Source organism: Echinops telfairi, unplaced genomic scaffold (assembly GCF_000313985.2).
Source record: "Echinops telfairi isolate 266 unplaced genomic scaffold, ASM31398v2 ScPeMD7_2291;HRSCAF=2852, whole genome shotgun sequence".
Taxonomy (NCBI): Eukaryota; Metazoa; Chordata; class Mammalia; order Afrosoricida; family Tenrecidae; genus Echinops; species Echinops telfairi.
The window spans coordinates 4,383,122-4,391,788 of NW_022106189.1; the positions used below are offsets into that span (position 1 = coordinate 4,383,122).

The 8,667-nt window shown below is 45.2% G+C and overlaps 1 protein-coding gene across 3 annotated transcripts in view; it reads right to left on the reverse strand.

Moving 5' to 3' along the window:
• The window catches only part of ZNF536 (zinc finger protein 536), a 379,804-nt gene that overhangs the window by 304,268 nt on the left and 66,869 nt on the right, over positions 1-8,667 (reverse strand). The window lies entirely within an intron of this gene.

Consider the following 8,667-nt stretch of genomic DNA (forward strand, 5'->3'; position numbering starts at 1 on the left):
GGTGCAGAGCTTCCAGAGGGGCGGGCAATGAGAACCCCCTCACCCCTTCAACTCATTGTCATGGAGACAGTGGACCCATGGCCACCTCGGTGTGGCTGTGCAGACAGAGCCCTGCTCCACAGGGTTTCCAGTGCTGGTCCCTCACACATTGACCCCCAGACCTTTCTTCCACGGCACTTCGGGGTGGATGTGACCCTCCCACCTTTGACCCAGTGGCTGAGTGTACTGTTTGTACCAGCCGGCACTCCACTCCCTTTAAAGTCCTCGGGAGAGAAGAGTCCTGCCCGTGGCAAACACCAACCACAGCTTGTAAGCGAGTGAAGGCCAGTCAAGCCAATGGTCAGGTTGTCCGCACTCTGGGGGCCCTGCTGGAAGGGGAAGCCCTGACCTGCTCTCTGAAGGGTCAAACCCTGTACACAGCACACTGAGGCTAGGGCAAGGTCTGGGGTTTTCTCTCTCAAGAATATTGGTGAAATCTCTATCATAAAAACTACGTAGAAAAGCTTTCACTACTTCACAATATATTATACTTTTTTCCTCAAAGGGTAAAAAAGAAAATTTAGGACTTTTTTTTTTTAAGATTGTGATTTTCCTGATATGGCCTGGGCTGATGCTTCTAACACTGGAGATTATCAGTACGGCCGCCAAGTTTGTTGTAATTAACACACAAGTAGCAGCACCGCTTCCTGGTAATATATTTTTCTAAGACTTTGATGATGCTAAGAGATTTTGAATCCCACATTGCAGACTTGGAAGAAACTGCATTGGATAGCGATACCTTAGATGAAATTGAAAATAACTGGAGTCTAAGATGTGTCCCCAGGAGCTTTATGGGAAGAATGGGTTAAAGATATTCAAAACTCCCTGCAGACCGAGCCTGGGGAAAGGCAGTTGGGCTTGGGGGCCTGACGAGGAATCAAAGCTGTGATTGGGTCTTCTTCTTTGAGGGTGTTTTGGCCCCCGAGTATCTTCTGTGGTCTCAAACATAAACGACTTCCCTAAAAGATTTAATTAATTCTTAAATGTGCACAGAGCCCAGGAGCAGAAACATTAACTTGCTAACAGCATTAAGCCAGATTCTGTTCTGTTATGCACAGGCAGCTCCCTGTGATGTCCCTGGGAGTGTCACGTGCAGGCTGAGGCTCCACAGATGCCCAGCGCCCCAACCTGCCCTCAGAGCCCCCCACAGCGACTGATTCCCAGGCCTGCCTCCCCCCCAGTCTCCCCAACTGGCCCTGGAAGCAGCATCCCATGAGAGTCTTGTGCCCTGTCTGCTGGCTTGGCGTTCCTCTTCATGGAACCTCTGATGGCTTTTCTGTGCCTGGCAAGGACGCCACGGAGCAGAGGGCATGCGGGGAGCAGTGCGTGGATGGGCTGGGCTGTGCAGAGGAGGCCTCCCACCGAAGCGCCCCAGATGTGAGCACATTAGGAGCCTGAGCACGCTGCTTCTCTCGGACGCAGTCCAACCCTCTGAGTCTCCAGGATGCCTCTTCCCACCTCCTACAGGGTTTCCACGCTGCTGATTCATTTACATACTCAGCTCCGGTCCTGAGCGCAGTCCAAGTCTCTTTTATGCTTCGATATTGGAGGAAATCTAATTTTAAACATCAGAAACTATATTTGCTCTTGTTGTCAGGTGCCATCTAGTCGATTCTAGCTCATCGTCACCCTATGTAGAGCGGAACGCAGCACTGCCCGCTCTGGCACTGGCTTCACAAGGGCTCTTCCACCGGAGTCCACTGTTGCAGCCACTGCGCCAATCCATCTTGTCCATCCTAACCACACTCACTGCCTCTAAAAGTGACTACATGTCTGTCTATCTGTCCATCTATCTATCTGCACTCCCACAAGGAGCCTCAGAGAAAGTTGAAGCTATCTGTTCCTATAGGGTTACCGCCTCAGAAACCCCATATAGGGTCACACTGAGTTGCAATCAACTCAATGGCAGTGGGCGCGCGCACACACGAACCCATGTTGTTGAACATATGACAATCCCATGCACAATGGAATGAAATGTGCCTGGGCCTACACCATCCTTATGATCAGTAGCAGATCAGGCTTGTGATCCATGGGGTTCTTGTTGGCTGATTCTCTGAATTAGATTGGCTGGCCTTTTTCCCTAGTCCATCTTAGTCTGGAAGTTTCAATGAAACCTATCCAGCATCATAGTAACATACGAGCTTCCCCTGACAGATGGTGGTAGCTGTACGTGAGGTACATGATCAGGAATAAAACCAGGCTCTCTCACATGAAAAGCAAGAATCCTTCCACTGTATCACCATGGCGATTCTGAAAGTTTGTAAAAAAATGGAAGAGAAGAAAATATAAACTTTCTTTCTCAATATTAACCCACTACCATTGAGCCCACTCTGACTTGCAGCATCCTAAAAAGGGTGTCCAAGGCTATAAATCTGGACGGGAGCAGACAGCCCCACCTTTCTCGCACTGAGCTCCTTCAATCTCAAGATATTTTAGTAAGTGATGATACCAGCCATTTAGTCCATCCCTAAAGAACTGAGGACTTTGGGAATTTAACCATGCCAATGTAGTCTGTTTTACATTGTTAGCTGAAGAAAACTGGTTGGTCTTTAAACATTTTAGATTATGAATCAAAAAGAAATCTGAAGGAAACGAGGTAGGAGTGTAAGAAAAACGTTCAATGATTTCCCATAGAACCTGCGACAAACTTGCCCTGGTTTGACGAGAGGATGAGCAGGGCATGGTTGTGGTGAGGAACGGCTGCTTTCCGGGTTTGTCTGCTTAAGCTTTGGCTCACCTTCTCAAGACACACTCACAGCATGCAGGTGCCATCATTCCTTGGTCTCCCAGAAAGTCAACAACAAAATGTCTTGAGCAGACTCCCAGAAATGTTGCCAGAACCTTGGCTCTGGGCTTTTACTTTGCTTCTATCTCATAGTACCATTGCTTGGATTATGTAAAGTTCCACTTTATCTCTTGTTAAATAATGGATTTGGCAACCTATCAAGTGGACAGTTTGCTCAACTTTACTTTTTCAGTCAGAATTATGTCAGCTGGACAACTTGAGATGCTCATGCTGTTGGCTGTTGTTTCTACTGTGAATCAGATGGTCTTTGTCAATCAGAACACAAACAAGATGAGTTTCTTTCCCTCCAAAAGGTGACGTTTGCTGCTAAAGGTTTCAACTTCAAGAGAGTCTTTAAAACAACCCTCCTTAAAGCACGCTACCAATCTACAAATGACGGGTATCTTTGGGCCAACGACCCCACAGCGTTTTGTAAAGCATCAATGATTTCATCATTCTTCTGATCAAGCTTCACCATACATTTGATATTTGCTATTGTTTCAGTTTTAACAGAATTCAAGTTGCTATGAAAGGCGCTTTTTTTAGACTGGTGTTTTATCCTTTTTAATACTTCAAACTACATCTGTTCAGGCATGTTAGTGCAAGTTAGTACAAATTTATTTTGGGGGGAAAAAACAAAATAAAAAAAATTAGAAAATCTATGCATAGTTTTTTGTCAGAATACACACTTTCCATGAAACTTGTGAAGACCCATTTTGTGTGTGTGTGTGTGTGTGGTCTGTAAAGCACCAGATGGATAACACAATGATGGGCTATTTGAACCTGCCAGCCACTCTGCCCAACAAGCTTGTGGCAGTCTGCTTCCCAAAAAATGTGTATCCCAGGAACCCTATGAGAAAGTTCTACTCTGTCGCCCTGAGTCTGAGTTCTGGTCAATCAAAATGAATTTGGGTTTTTGTTTTTGTTGATTGGGAGGGAGGGGATATGGCTTATATATAAGAGGACTTCATTCCCCTCCCCCTCCCCGTTCCCCCTTCCCTCATGAACCCTTGATCATTTATTAATTACTATTTTGTCATATTTTACACCATCTGATGTCTCCCTTCACCCGCTTTTCTGTTGTCTGTCCCCTAGGGAGGAGGTCATATGTAGATCCTTGTAATTGGTTCGTCCTTTCCACCCCAAAATGAGGAGCTGATGCCAGGGGCTTAAGTGGAAAGCAAATGTCTTGAAATTGATGAGGGCAATGAATGTACAAATGTGCTTTACACAATTGATGTATGTATGGATTGTGATAAGAGTTGTATGAGCCCCTAATAAAGTGATTTAAAAAGAAAAAAGAAAACAAACAAAAAGAGGACTTCAACGGAAAGGAATTAAGTCCTTGGGAAAGGAATGAGAAATTAACAGAATTTTTAATTAAAATATTAAGCACCCTCACATCAGTATGTGTATATGTACATATGTGTATCTAATAAGTAACACTGCCTGTGGCAGGTAAGGGACATTCTTTTTTAGTGTTAAAACAGGTGTACATTGGTACTAGTTTTCTTAAAGCAGCTAAATATTATATATATAAAAAATCTCTAGAATATCGATACCATGTGATGCAGTTTTCCACTCCGAGAACTAAGCTGCATGGCTGTCAGAGGTGCAGACAAAGCTGTACCGGGATGCTATTCATAGTAAAGAAAAATAGAGATGACCTGCGTGTCCAGGACAGAGGGATGACCTGCGTGTCCAGGACAGAGGGGAATGGTGAAATTGCCAGGGAGTTCTACGTAGCAATTAAAAACCGTGGTTCCAAACCACCTCAGAGGAGAGGAAATGCCCCTTGTATAGCTTCAAATGAAGCATAAAGCTGTGTATACAGTTTATCCCAATTTTGAAAAGAAAACGATATTTAGAGGAAACTATTCAATGAAATAAAAGTATTCCCATTCCTCACTTATCAACTATGTTTTTACCTGACACTTCACATGATGACCTCAGTAAATAAATCTACCACCCAGCATTTTTGCACCTTGGCACCGTGCATCTGACAGTAACAAATGGTGCGGCCCGAGGGAGAGGAGCGCTGCCTGTGGTGGTGAGGGTTCTGAGTCAAGCTGGCCAGGCCACAGCGCTCAGTGACCTGGCATTGATGTGACGAGGAAACCTGGAGGTTGTGCAATAATGTAAGGTGGCAGTTCTGTAGCGATGTAGTCACCCTCCACTTTCCAATCTGATACAGTCCACCTACAATGCATCGGATGTCTATTTTTTCACAATGACCTGATCTTTGGAATCTAACCATGTAAGTAAGTAAGGAGTGGGTTTTTCAACAAAATATCATCTCTTAGGCAGGACTAAATTTATTTTGAGTACCAGAGCATAAATTCTAAATTATTTCAAGAGCATGTAGAGACTCTCTAATCAGAAAAATAGAGAAGCTATTTTGAAGATTAAACAAAAAGAAAAGAAAGTCTGTCCCCATTTGTCAGAATCGATTTAAAGCATTTTTTTTTAAATTGGGCATACACCTAGTTTGGATTAGCACAAAATCAATTCAGTTTTGAAGTAATAATAATCAATATCATGATGAGAGTGGTTTAATTGCTTATTAATTGTTCATATGAAATCCACAGAGATAATGCTTCAGTAATGTTTTAGGAAGAAAATAACTTATAAACCCTTCCTGGCCCCCACCACTCTCCCCCACCGTAAACAAGCACAGCCATGCCCCATCGTGGCAAACCCCTATGCACAGAGCTCAGCACACAGAAGATGCTCAGAAAAATCACTGGAGTAAGAAACGAATAAAGGTGCTAACTCATAAAAACACAGACATAAGCTTAAAGTGTTTCTCTCCTAGGATATCTGGATTTGTTATAGCAAACCTGGAAGTCCATCAATAATCTACTGCCTACCACGTAGCCTCAGAGGAATAAAGGGGATTGAGCTCATTTCCCTTCAAGGATGCCCCACCACAGCACCCTGTGAGCAAACGAAGCCTGCGCCCCTTAGCAAGCTGCCTTCTCCAGCCCAGGGGGCACTGCCCTAGGAGCACCCCTGTAACACCTCCCCTGTAGAGGAGGAAACTCTGAAATTCCCCACCAATGTCAGAAACACCCTAAAAATCCACTATCGCCAAGTCAATTCCAACTCACAGCCACCCTGTAGGACCCTGAGGAGTCCAACTGCCTCGTGGGGCTTCCTAGGCTGTAAGTCTGTGCAGAATCAGACTGCCGCCTCCTTCTCCTGCTGGGGGGCTGCTGGGTTCAAGACACCTTCGGTCAGCAGCTGTGCACATTAAAGAAACACCTCTCTCCCAGGAGGACACTGGTGATGGCGACACCACAGTCACAGGTGCACTGTCCTAGGTCAGAGACCAACGTCCACAGGGTCACTTTGAGAGACATCAAAAGAGCTCGAACAAAATCAGGTATTCATTCGGGACTGAAATAAAAATTGGCAGGGAGGGAGCTGGGAAATAGAAAATATGATCAAAACATCTATCTCAAAGTAGGTCCTAAGTACGCCTGATGGTCAAACTCCAAAGGGAGTTTCGCTGAAAGTGAAAATAAACAAAAGACATGGCGATGTCTCCATCACCACAGGATGGAGCAGCCCTGCTGGCAAAGCGGTTACATGTCGGGCTGCGGTTCTCAAGGTCTGCAGTTTGAAACCGCTGATTGCTCTGCAGGAGAAAGCTGGGTCTGTGTACACCCCCAAAACAGTTACGATCTCAGCAACTGGAAGGGGCCCTTCTCCCCTGGTCACAGTGAGTCAGCGTGAGTCTGTTTGGATTTGCTTTTAAGCACTGCAGTACTTCGATATTGCTGTGGAACATCTCTTGGCACTGTGGGATGTACGGGACTGCTAAGCCCAAGACCGGCAGTTCAAACCGCCTAGTAGCTCCTGGAGAAGAAGGTGAGGCTGTCTGCTTCTGTGGTGACGTACCCCTCAGTAGCCCTGCATAGCACCACTACATGTCAGAATAACATGTAATATAAACACTAAAGACTAAATATATGTGCATATTATTACTTTCCAGTGGTATGCTTGACCATCTAGAAACTACACTGCAGATTAAAACCCAGAGCGTACAAGTGTAAATTGCTTAGTAAAATGACTGATTACAAAGTACGTTTTCACAGTTTATTATTTTTAATAAGCAGTGGATGGTTTTCAGTGGTAAATTGGCCACGTTTGCTCTTCTCTGTCACCCTGACACAGGGAAATGACACAAAGGATGTCCCCTCAAATTGTCTAATTCCCCACTGGCACTGGACAATCAGAAAGACCAGCATCCGCACAGCAGACGTCTTGCAGATGGTCCTAGAGCAGCGGTTCTCAACCTGTGGGTCGTGGCCCCTTTGGGGGTCGAGGGACCCTTTCACGGGGGTGGTCCAATTCATAACAGTAGCAAAATTACAGTGATTAAGTAGCAATGAAAATAATTTTATGGTCGGGGGGTCACCACCACATGTGGAACTGTATTAATGGGTCGCGGCATGAGGAAGGTTGAGAGCCACTGTCCTAGAATATTATCTTTTGGTTTTTGGGTTTTTTTTGAAGTCATTTTATTGGGGGCTCATACAACTCATCACAATCCATACATACATCAATTGCATAAAGCACATTTGTACATTTGTTACACTCATTATTCTTTTTTTTAAATTATTTTATTGAGGGCTCGTACAATTCTTATCACAGTCCAAACATACATCCATTGAGTCAAGCACATATGTACACCTGTTGCCCTCATCAATTTCACAACATTTGCCCTCTACTTGAGCCCTCAATATCGTTTGCTCATTTTCCCCCTCCCTATCTTTTGTTTTTGAAGGTGGGATCAGATTGTCAAAAGTAGACCAAAAAGCACAACCCCAAACACACTCAGGAAAAAACAACATGGAAGAAAAGAGGGGCCCCAGAGAAACTCAAGATTCAGAACGAACAGACAGGGCAGGAGAAAAGGGTCTCGTCCCTGAAGCTAAGAGCCATCATCAGCGTCGACAAACTCACTGGCATCGGGACGATCCCTCCTCACAGCGACCCTATCGGGTAGAGTCGAGCTGCCCATTGGGTCAGAGACTGCTCATCTTGGCAGGAGCAGCCTGCCTCCTCCATCTCCCGCAGAGCAGTTGGTCGGTTCAAGCAGTTAGCAAGAGCTAACCCATTACCTCACCACATTAGCTACGCTCTCAGCTCACTGCCATCGAGGCAATGCCAACTCGTGGACATGAAATAGCTGACGTGGAAATAGCCTAAGAGTTTATGCAGAGGCCAGGAGGGAAGCAGCAAAGAGGTGAAAGTCATTCCAAAAAGTCCTCGCAGGAAAGAGGGAAGGCGGCCCTGTCTGGAAACCTGTGTATCAGCAGTCAGGAGGTGGAGGATGGGAGGGAGTCTTGGCCTGGGTGCCTTCCTTCCTGCCTACCCAACCCTGCACACCCTTCAGTGCCATCTGACTAACCTTGAACCCTCCCCACCCACCCACACTTCCAGAGAGCCAGCAAGCTTCCCTACCATGCCACGGCAAAGCCTGATGGAGTAACAGAGCTTTACTTGGACAGGGAGAGGAGTGGCTGCCAGTTGCCCACATCACTTCTCTTTCCATAAACGGAAGTGACCGTTTTTGTTCACTGGGCATCTGAGGAAAGCTAAACACACCAGAAAGAAAACTCAAAAAATGAACAAACAGAACAGCTGACCCCAGAAGAAACAAAAGTAATCTCAAGAACAAGAACAATTTAATTAAAAATTATAATTAGTATCTTTAGAAAGAGTAAAGACAACATGTACCCGTTAAAACAGCAAACGGCTACTTGGAGACAGAGCAATTGAAGAAGACAAAAAAAGAAAAGAATATAAAAAGAAATTCTAAATCTGCCTGCATT